The sequence below is a fragment of the Vicugna pacos genome, unplaced genomic scaffold (genome assembly GCF_048564905.1).
Source record: "Vicugna pacos unplaced genomic scaffold, VicPac4 SAC-SAT, whole genome shotgun sequence".
NCBI classification, from domain to species: domain Eukaryota; kingdom Metazoa; phylum Chordata; class Mammalia; order Artiodactyla; family Camelidae; genus Vicugna; species Vicugna pacos.
Window position 1 is genome coordinate 35960198 of NW_027328721.1, and position 15508 is coordinate 35975705.

Consider the following 15508-nt stretch of genomic DNA (forward strand, 5'->3'; position numbering starts at 1 on the left):
GCAGCTCTCTTCAGTCACAGGTGTTCCCTGTTCGGAGAAGTCCGAGAAATACCTTCCCTGAACTTGGGGAGGCAGCCTCTGTCACTGGGATTTCCTGCAAACCCCCACTAGTATTCCCTGGCACAGAGACATTAGGAAAACCCTCAGGGGAGACGAGCTCAGGCATACAGTTAGAACCCACTCGCTGCCGACCGTTGGTGGAACCACCCCACGCTCAGGATTCCGGAACCATTGTCAGTGCGTGGGGGAGTTCGAGAGAAAACTCCACGCAGCTCTCTTTAGTCACAGGTGTTCCCTGTTCGGGGAAGTCCGAGAAATACCTTCCCTGACCTTGGGGAGGCAGCCTCTGTCACTGGGATATCCTGCAAACCCCCTTTAGCATTCCCTGGCACAGAGACATTAGGAAAACCCTCAGCGGAGACGAGCTCAGGCATCCCGTTAGAACCCACTCGCTGCCGACCGTTGGTGGAACCTCCCAACGCTCAGGATTCCGGAACCATTGTCAGTGCGTGGGGGAGCTCGAGAGACAACTCCACGCAGCTCTGTTTATTCACAGTTTTTCCCTGTTCGGGGAAGTCCGAGAAATAACTTCCCTGACCTTGAGGAGTCAGCCTCTGTCACTGGGATTTCCTGCAAACCCCCCCTAGCATTCCCTGGCACAGAGATATTAGGAAAACTCTCAGGGGAGACGAGCTCAGGCATCCCGTTCGAACCCACGCGCTGCCGACCGTTGGTGGAACCTCCCCACGCTCGGGATTCCGGAACCATTTTCAGTGCGTGGGGGAGCTCGAGAGACAAATCCATGCAGCTCTCTTCAGTCACAGGTGTTCCCTGTTCGGGGAAGTCTGAGAAATACCTTCCCTGACCTTAGGGAGGCAGCCTCTGTAACTGGGATTTCCTGCAAACCCCCCCTAGCATTCCCTGGCACAGAGACATTAGGAAAACCCTCAGGGGAGACGAGCTCAGGCATCCTGTTAGAACCCACTCGCTGCCGACCGTTGGTGGAACCTCCCCACGCTCAGGATTCCGGAACCATTGTCAGTGCGTGGGGGAGCTCGAGAGAAAGCTCCACGCAGCTCTCTTAAGTCACAGGTGTTCCCTGTTCTGGGAAGACCGAGAAATACATTCCCTGACCTTGGGGAGGCAGCCTCTGTCACTGGGATTTCCTGCAAACCACCCCTAGCATTCCCTGGCAAGAGACATTAGGAAAACCCTCAGCGGAGACGAGCTCAGGCATCCCGTTAGAACCAACGCGCTGCCGACCGTTGGTGGAACCTCCCCACGCTCAGGTTTCCGGAACCATTGTCAGTGCGTGTGGGAGCTCGAGAGACAACTCCACGCAGCTCTCTTCATTCACAGGTGTTCCCTGTTCGGGGAAGTCCGAGAAATACTTCCCTGACCTTGGGGAGGCATCCTCTGTCACTGGGATTTCCTGCAAATCCCCCCTAGAATTCCCTGGCACAGAGAAATTAGGAAAACCCTCAGGGGAGTCGAGCTCAGGCATCCCGTTAGAACCCACTCCCTGCCGACCGTTGGTGGAACCTCCCCACGCTCAGGATTCCGGAACCATTGTCAGTGCGTGGGGGAGCTCGAGAGACAACTCCACGCAGCTCTCTTCAGTCACAGGTGTTCCCTAATCAGGGAAGTCCGTGAAATACCTTCCCTGACCTTGGGGAGGCAGCCGCTGTAACTGGGATTTCCTGCAAACCCCCCCTAGCATTCCCTGGCACAGAGACATTAGGAAAACCCTCAGCGGAGACGAGCTCACGCATCCCGTTAGAACCCACTCGCTGCCGACCGTTGGTGGAAACTCTCAACGCTCAGGATTCCGGAAGCATTGTCAGTGCGTGGGGGAGCTCGAGAGACAAGTCCACGCAGCTCTCTTCAGTCACAGGTGTTCCCTGTTCGGGGAAGTCCGAGAAATATCTTCCCTGACCTTGGGGAGGAAGCCTCTGTCACTGGGATTTCCTGCAAACCCCCCCTAGCATTCCCTGGCACAGAGACATTAGGAAAACCCTCAGGGGAGACGAGCTCAGGCATCCCGTTAGAACCCACGCGCTGCCGACCGTTGGTGGAACCTCCCCAAGCTCAGGATTCCGGAACCATTGTCAGTGCGTGGGGGAGCTCGAGAGACAACTCCACGCAGCTCTCTTCAGTCACAGGTATTCCCTGTTCGGGGAAGTCTGAGAAATACATTCCCTGACTTTGGGGAGGCAGCCTCTGTCACTGGGATTTCCTGCAAACCCCCCCTAGCATTCCCTGGCACAGAGACATTAGGAAAACCCTCAGGGGAGACGAGCTCAGGCATCCTGTTAGAACCCACTCGCTGCCGACCGTTGGTGGAACCTCCCCACGCTCAGGATTCCGGAACCATTGTCAGTGCGTGGGGGACCTCGAGAGACAAGTACACGCAGCTCTCTTCAGTCACAGGTGTTCCCTGTTCGGGAAGTCCGAGAAAAACCTTCCCTGACCTTGGGGAGGAAGCTTCTGTCACTGGGATTTCCTGCAAACACCGCCTAGCATTCCCTGGCACAGAGACATTAGGAAAACCCTCAGGGGAGACGAGCTCAGGCATCCCGTTAGATCCCAAGCGCTGCCGACCGTTGGTGGAACCTCCCCACGCTCAGGATTCCCGAACCATTGTCAGTGCGTGGGGGAGCTCGAGAGACAACTCCAGGCAGCTCTCTTCAGTCACAGGTGTTCCCTGTTCGGGGAAGTCTGAGAAATACCTTCCCTGACCTTGGGGAGGCAGCCTCTGGCCCTGGGATTTCCTGCAAACCCCCCCTAGCATTCCCTGGCATGGAGACATTTGGAAAACCCTCAGGGGAGATTAGCTCAGGCATCCCGTTAGAAACCACGCGCTGCCGACCGTTGGTGGAACTTCCCCACGCTCAGGATTCCGGAACCATTGTCAGTGCGTGGGGGAGCTCGAGAGACAACTCCACGCAGCTCTCTTCAGTCACAGGTGTTCCCTGTTCGGGGAAGTCCGAGAAATACCTTCCCTGACCTTGGGGAGGCAGCCTCTGTCACTGGGATTTCCTGTAAAACCCCCCTAGCATTCCCTGGCACAGAGACATTAGGAAAACAATCAGGGGAGACGAGCTCAGGCATCCCGTTAGAACCCACCCGCTGCCGACCGTTGGTGGAATCTCCCCACGCTCAGGATTCCCGAACCACTGTCAGTGCGTGGGGGAGAACGAGAGACAACTCCACGCAGCTCTCTTCAGTCACAGGTGTTCCCTGTTCGGGGAAGTCCGAGAAATACCTTCCCTGACCTTGGGGAGGCAGCCTCTGTCACTGGGATTTCCTGCAAACCCCCCCTAGCATTCCCTGGCACAGAGACATTAGGAAAACCCTCAGGGGAGACGAGCTCAGGCATCCTGTTAGAACCCACGCGCTGCCGACCGTTGGTGGAACCTCCTCACGCTCAGGATTCCGGAACCATTGTCAGTGCGTGGGGGAGCTCGAGAGACATTTCCACGCAGCTCTCTTAATTCACAGGTGTTCCCTGTCCGGGGAAGTCCGAGAAATACTTTCCCTGACCTTGGGGAGGCAGCCTCTGTCACTGGGATTTCCTGCAAACCCCCCCTAGCATTCCCTGGCACAGAGACATTAGGAAAACCCTCAGGGGAGATGAGCTCAGGCATCCCGTTAGAACCCACGCGCTGCCGACCGTTGGTGGAACCTCCCCACGCTCAGGAATCCGGAAATATTGTCAGTGCGTGGGGGAGCTCGAGAGACAACTCCACGCAGCTCTCTTCAGTCACAGGTGTTCCCTAATCAGGGAAGTCCGTGAAATACCTTCCCTAACCTTGGGGAGGCAGCCTCTGTAACTGGGATTTCCTGCAAACCCCCCCTAGCATTCCCTGGCACAGAGAAATTAGGAAAACCCTCAGCGGAGACGAGCTCACGCATCCCGTTAGAACCCACTCGCTGCCGACCGTTGGTGGAAACTCTCAACGCTCAGGATTCCGGAAGCATTGTCAGTGCGTGGGGGAGCTCGAGAGACAAGTCCACGCAGCTCTCTTCAGTCACAGGTGTTCCCTGTTCGGGGAAGTCCGAGAAATAACATCCCTGACCTTGGGGAGGAAGCCTCTGTCACTGGGATTTCCTGCAAACCCCCCCTAGCATTCACTGGCACAGAGACATTAGGAAAACCCTCAGGGGAGACGAGCTCAGGCATCCCGTTAGAACCCACGCGCTGCCGACCGTTGGTGGAACCTCCCCAAGCTCAGGATTCCGGAAACATTGTCAGTGCGTGGGGGAGCTCGAGAGACAACTCCACGCAGCTCTCTTCAGTCACAGGTGTTCCCTGTTCGGGGAAGTCTGAGAAATACATTCCCTGACTTTGGGGAGGCAGCCTCTGTCACTGGGATTTCCTGCAAACCCCCCCTAGCATTCCCTGGCACAGAGACATTAGGAAAACCCTCAGCGGAGACGAGCTCAGGCATCCAGTTAGAACCCACGTGCTCCCGACCGTTGGTGGAACCTCCCCACGCTCAGGATTCCGGAACGATTGTCAGTGAGTGGGGGAGCTCGAGAGACAACTCCACGCAGCTCTCTTCAGTCACAGAACTTCCCTGTTCGGGGAAGTCTGAGAAATACCTTCCCTGACCTTGGGGAGGCAGCCTCTGTCACTGGGATTTCCTGCAAACACCAACTAGTATTCCCTGGCAAAGAGAAATTAGGAAAATCCTCAGGGGAGACGAGGACAGGCATCCCATTTGAACCCACGCACTGCCACCCGTTGGTGGAACCTCCCCACGCTCAGGATTCCGGAAACATTGTCAGTGCGTGGGGGAGCTCGAGAGACAACTCCACGCAGCTCTCTTCAGTCACAGGTGTTCCCTGTTCGGGGAAGTCCGAGAAATACCTTCCCTGACCTTGGGGAGGCAGCCTCTGTCACTGGGATTTCCTGTAAAACCCCCCTAGCATTCCCTGGCACAGAGACATTAGGAAAACAATCAGGGGAGACGAGCTCAGGCATCCCGTTAGAACCCACCCGCTGCCGACCGTTGGTGGAATCTCCCCACGCTCAGGATTCCCGAACCACTGTCAGTGCGTGGGGGAGAACGAGAGACAACTCCACGCAGCTCTCTTCAGTCACAGGTGTTCCCTGTTTGGGGAAGTCCGAGAAATACCTTCCCTGACCTTGGGGAGGCAGCCTCTGTCACTGGGATTTCCTGCAAACCCCCCCTAGCATTCCCTGGCACAGAGACATTAGGAAAACCCTCAGGGGAGACGAGCTCAGGCATCCTGTTAGAACCCACGCGCTGCCGACCGTTGGTGGAACCTCCTCACGCTCAGGATTCCGGAACCATTGTCAGTGCGTGGGGGAGCTCGAGAGACATTTCCACGCAGCTCTCTTAATTCACAGGTTTTCCCTGTCCGGGGAAGTCCGAGAAATACTTTCCCTGACCTTGGGGAGGCAGCCTCTGTCACTGGGATTTCCTGCAAACCCCCCCTAGCATTCCCTGGCACAGAGACATTAGGAAAACCCTCAGGGGAGACGAGCTCAGGCATCCCGTTAGAACCCACGCGCTGCCGACCGTTGGTGGAACCTCCCCACGCTCAGGAATCCGGAAATATTGTCAGTGCGTGGGGGAGCTCGAGAGACAACTCCACGCAGCTCTCTTCAGTCACAGGTGTTCCCTAATCAGGGAAGTCCGTGAAATACCTTCCCTAACCTTGGGGAGGCAGCCTCTGTAACTGGGATTTCCTGCAAACCCCCCCTAGCATTCCCTGGCACAGAGACATTAGGAAAACCCTCAGCGGAGACGAGCTCACGCATCCCGTTAGAACCCACTCGCTGCCGACCGTTGGTGGAAAATCTCAACGCTCAGGATTCCGGAAGCATTGTCAGTGCGTGGGGGAGCTCGAGAGACAAGTCCACGCAGCTCTCTTCAGTCACAGGTGTTCCCTGTTCGGGGAAGTCCGAGAAATAACATCCCTGACCTTGGGGAGGAAGCCTCTGTCACTGGGATTTCCTGCAAACCCCCCCTAGCATTCACTGGCACAGAGACATTAGGAAAACCCTCAGGGGAGACGAGCTCAGGCATCCCGTTAGAACCCACGCGCTGCCGACCGTTGGTGGAACCTCCCCAAGCTCAGGATTCCGGAAACATTGTCAGTGCGTGGGGGAGCTCGAGAGACAACTCCACGCAGCTCTCTTCAGTCACAGGTGTTCCCTGTTCGGGGAAGTCTGAGAAATACATTCCCTGACTTTGGGGAGGCAGCCTCTGTCACTGGGATTTCCTGTAAACCCCCCCTAGCATTCCCTGGCACAGAGAAATTAGGAAAACCCTCAGCGGAGACGAGCTCAGGCATCCAGTTAGAACCCACGTGCTCCCAACCGTTGGTGGAACCTCCCCACGCTCAGGATTCCGGAACGATTGTCAGTGAGTGGGGGAGCTCGAGAGACAACTCCACGCAGCTCTCTTCAGTCACAGAACTTCCCTGTTCGGGGAAGTCTGAGAAATACCTTCCCTGACCTTGGGGAGGCAGCCTCTGTCACTGGGATTTCCTGCAAACACCAACTAGTATTCCCTGGCAAAGAGAAATTAGGAAAATCCTCAGGGGAGACGAGGACAGGCATCCCATTTGAACCCACGCACTGCCACCCGTTGGTGGAACCTCCCCACGCTCGGGATTCCGGAAACATTGTCAGTGCGTGGGGGAGCTCGAGAGACAACTCCACGCAGCTCTCTTCAGTCACAGGTGTTCCCTGTTCGGGGAAGTCCGAGAAACACCTTCCCTGAACTTGGGGAGGCAGCCTCTGTCACTGGGATTTCCTGCAAACCCCCACTAGCATTCCCTGGCACAGAGACATTAGGAAAACCCTCAGGGGAGACGAGCTCAGGCATACAGTTAGAACCCACACGCTGCCGACCGTTGTTGGAACCACCCCACGCTCAGGATTCCGGAACCATTGTCAGTGCGTGGGGGAGTTCGAGAGAAAACTCCACGCAGCTCTCTTCAGTCACAGGTGTTCCCTGTTCGGGGAAGTCCGAGAAATACCTTCCCTGAACTTCGGGAGGCAGCCTCTGTCACTGGGATTTCCTGCAAACCCCCTTTAGCAATCCCTGGCACAGAGACATTAGGAAAACCCTCAGCGGAGACGAGCTCAGGCATCCCGTTAGAAACCACTCGCTGCCGACCGTTGGTGGAACCTCCCAACGCTCAGGATTCCGGAACCATTGTCAGTGCGTGGGGGAGCTCGAGAGACAACTCCACGCAGCTCTGTTCATTCACAGTTTTTCCCTGTTCGGGGAAGTCCGAGAAATACCTTCCCTGACCTTGAGGAGTCAGCCTCTGTCACTGGGATTTCCTGCAAACCCCCCCTAGCATTCCGTGGCACAGAGATATTAGGAAAACCCTCAGGGGAGACGAGCTCAGGCATCCCGTTCGAACCCACGCGCTGCCGACCGTTGGTGGAACCTCTCCACGCTCGGGATTCCGGAACCATTTTCAGTGCGTGGGGGAGCTCGAGAGACAACTCCACGCAGCTCTCTTCAGTCACAGGTATTCCCTGTTCGGGGAAGTCTGAGAAATACCTTCCCTGATTTTGGGGAGGCAGCCTCTGTCACTGGGATTTCCTGCAAACCCCCCCTAGCATTCCCTGGCACAGAGACATTAGGAAAACCCTCAGCGGAGACGAGCTCAGGCATCCCGTTAGAACCCAAGCGCTGCCGACCGTTGGTGGAACCTCCCCACGCTCAGGATTCCGGAAATATTGTCAGTGCGTGGGGGAGCTCGAGAGACAACTCCACGCAACTCTCTTCAGTCACAGGTGTTCCCTGTTCGGGGAAGTCCGAGAAATACCTTCCCTGACCTTGGGTAGGCAGCCTCTGTCACTGGGATTTCCTGCAAACCCCCCCTAGCATTCCCTGGCACATAGACATTAGGAAAACCCTCAGGGGAGACAAGCTCAGGCATCCCGTTAGAACCCACGCGCTGCCGACCGTTGGTGGAACCTCCTCACGCTCAGGATTCCGGAACCATTTTCAGTGCGTGGGGGAGCTCGAGAGACAAGTACACGCAGCTCTCTTCAGTCACAGGTGTTCCCTGTTCGGGAAGTCCGAGAAAAACCTTCCCTGACCTTGGGGAGGAAGCTTCTGTCACTGGGATTTCCTGCAAACACCGCCTAGCATTCCCTGGCACAGAGACATTAGGAAAACCCTCAGGGGAGACGAGCTCAGGCATCCCGTTAGATCCCAAGCGCTGCCGACCGTTGGTGGAACCTCCCCACGCTCAGGATTCCCGAACCATTGTCAGTGCGTGGGGGAGCTCGAGAGACAACTCCAGGCAGCTCTCTTCAGTCACAGGTGTTCCCTGTTCGGGGAAGTCCGAGAAATACCTTCCCTGACCTTGGGGAGGCAGCCTCTGGCCCTGGGATTTCCTGCAAACCCCCCCTAGCATTCCCTGGCATGGAGACATTTGGAAAACCCTCAGGGGAGATTAGCTCAGGCATCCCGTTAGAAACCACGCGCTGCCGACCGTTGGTGGAACTTCCCCACGCTCAGGATTCCGGAACCATTGTCAGTGCGTGGGGGAGCTCGAGAGACAACTCCACGCAGCTCTCTTCAGTCACAGGTGTTCCCTGTTCGGGGAAGTCCGAGAAATACCTTCCCTGACCTTGGGGAGGCACCCTCTGTCACTGGGATTTCCTGTAAAACCCCCCTAGCATTCCCTGGCACAGAGACATTAGGAAAACAATCAGGGGAGACGAGCTCAGGCATCCCGTTAGAGCCCACCCGCTGCCGACCGTTGGTGGAACCTCCCCACGCTCAGGATTCCCGAACCACTGTCAGTGCGTGGGGGAGAACGAGAGACAACTCCACGCAGCTCTCTTCAGTCACAGGTGTTCCCTGTTTGGGGAAGTCCGAGAAATACCTTCCCTAACCTTGGGGAGGCAGCCTCTGTCACTGGGATTTCCTGCAAACCTCCCCTAGCATTCCCTGGCACAGAGACATTAGGAAAACCCTCAGGGGAGACGAGCTCAGGCATCCTGTTAGAACCCACGCGCTGCCGACCGTTGGTGGAACCTCCCCACGCTCAGGATTCCGGAACCATTGTCAGTGCGTGGGGGAGCTCGAGAGACATTTCCACGCAGCTCTCTTCATTCACAGGTTTTCCCTGTCCGGGGAAGTCCGAGAAATACTTTCCCTGACCTTGGGGAGGCAGCCTCTGTCACTGGGATTTCCTGCAAACCCCCCCTAGCATTCCCTGGCACAGAGACATTAGGAAAACCCTCAGGGGAGACGAGCTCAGGCATCCCGTTAGAACCCACGCGCTGCCGACCGTTGGTGGAACCTCCCCACGCTCAGGAATCCGGAAATATTGTCAGTGCGTGGGGGAGCTCGAGAGACAACTCCACGCAGCTCTCTTCAGTCACAGGTGTTCCCTAATCAGGGAAGTCCGTGAAATACCTTCCCTAACCTTGGGGAGGCAGCCTCTGTAACTGGGATTTCCTGCAAACCCCCCCTAGCATTCCCTGGCACAGAGACATTAGGAAAACCCTCAGCGGAGACGAGCTCACGCATCCCGTTAGAACCCACTCGCTGCCGACCGTTGGTGGAAACTCTCAACGCTCAGGATTCCGGAAGCATTGTCAGTGCGTGGGGGAGCTCGAGAGACAAGTCCACGCAGCTCTCTTCAGTCACAGGTGTTCCCTGTTCGGGGTAGTCCGAGAAATAACATCCCTGACCTTGGGGAGGAAGCCTCTGTCACTGGGATTTCCTGCAAACCCCCCCTAGCATTCACTGGCACAGAGACATTAGGAAAACCCTCAGGGGAGACGAGCTCAGGCATCCCGTTAGAACCCACGCGCTGCCGACCGTTGGTGGAACCTCCCCAAGCTCAGGATTCCGGAAACATTGTCAGTGCGTGGGGGAGCTCGAGAGACAACTCCACGCAGCTCTCTTCAGTCACAGGTGTTCCCTGTTCGGGGAAGTCTGAGAAATACATTCCCTGACTTTGGGGAGGCAGCCTCTGTCACTGGGATTTCCTGCAAACCCCCCCTAGCATTCCCTGGCACAGAGACATTAGGAAAACCCTCAGCGGAGACGAGCTCAGGCATCAAGTTAGAACCCACGTGCTCCCGACCGTTGGTGGAACCTCCCCACGCTCAGGATTCCGGAACGATTGTCAGTGAGTGGGGGAGCTCGAGAGACAACTCCATGCAGCTCTCTTCAGTCACAGAACTTCCCTGTTCGGGGAAGTCTGAGAAATACCTTCCCTGACCTTGGGGAGGCATCCTCTGTCACTGGGATTTCCTGCAAACACCAACTAGTATTCCCTGGCAAAGAGAAATTAGGAAAATCCTCAGGGGAGACGAGGACAGGCATCCCATTTGAACCCACGCACTGCCACCCGTTGGTGGAACCTCCCCACGCTCAGGATTCCGGAAACATTGTCAGTGCGTGGGGGAGCTCGAGAGACAACTCCACGCAGCTCTCTTCAGTCACAGGTGTTCCCTGTTATGGGAAGTCCGAGAAATACCTTCCCTGAACTTGGGGAGGCAGCCTCTGTCACTGGGATTTCCTGCAAACCCCCCCTAGCATTCCCTGGCACAGAGACATTAGGAAAACCCTCAGGGGAGACGAGCTCAGTCATCCTGTTAGAACCCACGCTCTGCAGACCGTTCGTGGAACCTCCCCACGCTCAGGATTCCGGAACCATTGTCAGTGCGTGGGGGAGCTCGAGAGACAATTCCACGCAGCTCTCTTCAGTCACAGGATTTCCCTGTTCGGGGAAGTCCGAGAAATACTTTCCCTGACCTTGGGGAGAAAGTCTCTGTCACTGGGATTTCCTGCAAACCCCCCCTAGCATTCCCTGGCACAGAGACATTAGGAAAACCCTCAGGGGAGACGAGCTCAGGCATCCCGTTAGAACCCACGCGCTGCCGACCGTTGGTGGAACCTCCCAAAGCTCAGGATTCCGGAACCATTGTCAGTGCGTGGGGGAGCTCGAGAGACAACTCCACGCAGCTCTCTTCAGTCACAGGTGTTCCCTGTTCGGGGAAGTCTGAGAAATACCTTCCCTGATTTTGGGGAGGCAGCCTCTGTCACTGGGATTTCCTGCAAACCCCCCCTAGCATTCCCTGGCACAGAGATATTAGGAAAACCCTCAGGGGAGACGAGCTCAGGCATCCCGTTAGAACCCAAGCGCTGCCGACCGTTGGTGGAACCTCCCCACGCTCAGGATTCCGGAAATATTGTCAGTGCGTGGGGGAGCTCGAGAGACAACTCCACGCAACTCTCTTCAGTCACAGGTGTTCCCTGTTCGGGGAAGTCCGAGAAATACCTTCCCTGACCTTGGGGAGGCAGCCTCTGTCACTGGGATTTCCTGCAAACCCCCCCTAGCATTCCCTGGCACAGAGACATTAGGAAAACCCTCAGGGGAAACGAGCTCAGGCATCCTGTTAGAACCCACGCGCTGCCGACCGTTGGTGGAACCTCCCAACGCTCAGGATTCCGGAACCATTGTCAGTGCGTGGGGGAGCTCGAGAGACAATTCCACGCAGCTCTCTTCATTCACAGGTGTTCCCTGTTCGGGGAAGTCCGAGAAATACTTTCCCTGACCTTGGGGAGGCAGCCTCTGTCACTGGGATTTCCTGCAAACCCCCCCTAGCATTCCCTGGCACAGAGACATTAGGAAAACACTGAGGGGAGACGAGCTCAGGCATCCCGTTAGAACCCACGCGCTGCCGACCGTTGGTGGAACCTCCCCACGCTCAGGATTCCGGAAACATTGTCAGTGCGTGGGGGAGCTCGAGAGACAACTCCACGCAGCTCTCTTCAGTCACAGGTGTTCCCTAAACAGGGAAGTCCGTGAAATACCTTCCCTGACCTTGGGGAGGCAGCCTCTGTAACTGGGATTTCCTGTAAACCCCCCCTAGCATTCCCTGGCACAGAGACATTAGGAAAACCCTCAGGGGAGACGAGCTCAGGCATCCCGTTAGAACCCACGCGCTGCCGACCGTTGGTGGAACCTCCCCACGCTCAGGAATCCGGAAATATTGTCAGTGCGTGGGGGAGCTCGAGAGACAACTCCACGCAGCTCTCTTCAGTCACAGGTGTTCCCTGTTCGGGGAAGTCCGAGAAATACCTTCCCTGACCTTGGGGAGGCAGCCTCTGTCACTGGGATTTCCTGTAAAACCCCCCTAGCATTCCCTGGCACAGAGACATTAGGAAAACAATCAGGGGAGACGAGCTCAGGCATCCCGTTAGAACCCACCCGCTGCCGACCGTTGGTGGAATCTCCCCACGCTCAGGATTCCCGAACCACTGTCAGTGCGTGGGGGAGAACGAGAGACAACTCCACGCAGCTCTCTTCAGTCACAGGTGTTCCCTGTTTGGGGAAGTCCGAGAAATACCTTCCCTGACCTTGGGGAGGCAGCCTCTGTCACTGGGATTTCCTGCAAACCCCCCCTAGCATTCCCTGGCACAGAGACATTAAGAAAACCCTCAGGGGAGACGAGCTCAGGCATCCTGTTAGAACCCACGCGCTGCCGACCGTTGGTGGAACCTCCTCACGCTCAGGATTCCGGAACCATTGTCAGTGCGTGGGGGAGCTCGAGAGACATTTCCACGCAGCTCTCTTAATTCACAGGTTTTCCCTGTCCGGGGAAGTCCGAGAAATACTTTCCCTGACCTTGGGGAGGCAGCCTCTGTCACTGGGATTTCCTGCAAACCCCCCCTAGCATTCCCTGGCACAGAGACATTAGGAAAACCCTCAGGGGAGACGAGCTCAGGCATCCCGTTAGAACCCACGCGCTGCCGACCGTTGGTGGAACCTCCCCACGCTCAGGAATCCGGAAATATTGTCAGTGCGTGGGGGAGCTCGAGAGACAACTCCACGCAGCTCACTTTAGTCACAGGTGTTCCCTAATCAGGGAAGTCCGTGAAATACCTTCCCTAACCTTGGGGAGGCAGCCTCTGTAACTGGGATTTCCTGCAAACCCCCCCTAGCATTCCCTGGCACAGAGACATTAGGAAAACCCTCAGCGGAGACGAGCTCACGCATCCCGTTAGAACCCACTCGCTGCCGACCGTTGGTGGAAACTCTCAACGCTCAGGATTCCGGAAGCATTGTCAGTGCGTGGGGGAGCTCGAGAGACAAGTCCACGCAGCTCTCTTCAGTCACAGGTGTTCCCTGTTCGGGGAAGTCCGAGAAATAACATCCCTGACCTTGGGGAGGAAGCCTCTGTCACTGGGATTTCCTGCAAACCCCCCCTAGCATTCACTGGCACAGAGACATTAGGAAAACCCTCAGGGGAGACGAGCTCAGGCATCCCGTTAGAACCCACGCGCTGCCGACCGTTGGTGGAACCTCCCCAAGCTCAGGATTCCGGAAACATTGTCAGTGCGTGGGGGAGCTCGAGAGACAACTCCACGCAGCTCTCTTCAGTCACAGGTGTTCCCTGTACGGGGAAGTCTGAGAAATACATTCCCTGGCTTTGGGGAGGCAGCCTCTGTCACTGGGATTTCCTGCAAACCCCCCCTAGCATTCCCTGGCACAGAGACATTAGGAAAACCCTCAGGGGAGACGAGCTCAGGCATCCAGTTAGAACCCACGTGCTCCCGACCGTTGGTGGAACCTCCCCACGCTCAGGATTCCGGAACGATTGTCAGTGAGTGGGGGAGCTCGAGAGACAACTCCACGCAGCTCTCTTCAGTCACAGAACTTCCCTGTTCGGGGAAGTCTGAGAAATACCTTCCCTGACCTTGGGGAGGCAGCCTCTGTCACTGGGATTTCCTGCAAACACCAACTAGTATTCCCTGGCAAAGAGAAATTAGGAAAATCCTCAGGGGAGACGAGGACAGGCATCCCATTTGAACCCACGCACTGCCACCCGTTGGTGGAACCTCCCCACGCTCAGGATTCCGGAAACATTGTCAGTGCGTGGGGGAGCTCGAGAGACAACTCCACGCAGCTCTCTTCAGTCACAGGTGTTCCCTGTTCGGGGAAGTCCGAGAAACACCTTCCCTGAACTTGGGGAGGCAGCCTCTGTCACTGGGATTTCCTGCAAACCCCCACTAGCATTCCCTGGCACAGAGACATTAGGAAAACCCTCAGGGGAGACGAGCTCAGGCATACAGTTAGAACCCACACGCTGCCGACCGTTGTTGGAACCACCCCACGCTCAGGATTCCGGAACCATTGTCAGTGCGTGGGGGAGTTCGAGAGAAAACTCCACGCAGCTCTCTTCAGTCACAGGTGTTCCCTGTTCGGGGAAGTCCGAGAAATACCTTCCCTGAACTTCGGGAGGCAGCCTCTGTCACTGGGATTTCCTGCAAACCCCCTTTAGCAATCCCTGGCACAGAGACATTAGGAAAACCCTCAGCGGAGACGAGCTCAGGCATCCCGTTAGAACCCACTCGCTGCCGACCGTTGGTGGAACCTCCCAACGCTCAGGATTCCGGAACCATTGTCAGTGCGTGGGGGAGCTCGAGAGACAACTCCACGCAGCTCTGTTCATTCACAGTTTTTCCCTGTTCGGGGAAGTCCGAGAAATACCTTCCCTGACCTTGAGGAGTCAGCCTCTGTCACTGGGATTTCCTGCAAACCCCCCCTAGCATTCCGTGGCACAGAGATATTAGGAAAACCCTCAGGGGAGACGAGCTCAGACATCCCGTTCGAACCCACGCGCTGCCGACCGTTGGTGGAACCTCCCCACGCTCGGGATTCCGGAACCATTTTCAGTGCGTGGGGGACCTCGAGAGACAAATCCATGCAGCTCTCTTCAGTCACAGGTGTTCCCTGTTCGGGGAAGTCCGAGAAATAACTTCCCTGACCTTTGGGAGGCAGCCTCTGTCACTGGGATTTCCTGCAAACCACCCCTAGCATTCCCTGGCACAGAGACATTAGGAAAACCCTCAGGGGAGACGAGCTCAGGCATCCCGTTAGAACCCACGCGCTGCCGACCGTTGGTGGAACCTCCCAAAGCTCAGGATTCCGGAACCATTGTCAGTGCGTGGGGGAGCTCGAGAGACAACTCCACGCAGCTCTCTTCAGTCACAGGTATTCCCTGTTCGGGGAAGTCTGAGAAATACCTTCCCTGATTTTGGGGAGGCAGCCTCTGTCACTGGGATTTCCTGCAAACCCCCCCTAGCATTCCCTGGCACAGAGACATTAGGAAAACCCTCAGCGGAGACGAGCTCAGGCATCCCGTTAGAACCCAAGCGCTGCCGACCGTTGGTGGAACCTCCCCACGCTCAGGATTCCGGAAATATTGTCAGTGCGTGGGGGAGCTCGAGAGACAACTCCACGCAACTCTCTTCAGTCACAGGTGTTCCCTGTTCGGGGAAGTCCGAGAAATACCTTCCCTGACCTTGGGTAGGCAGCCTCTGTCACTGGGATTTCCTGCAAACCCCCCCTAGCATTCCCTGGCACATAGACATTAGGAAAACCCTCAGGGGAGACAAGCTCAGGCATCCCGTTAGAACCCACGCGCTGCCGACCGTTGGTGGAACCTCCTCACGCTCAGGATTCCGGAACCATTTTC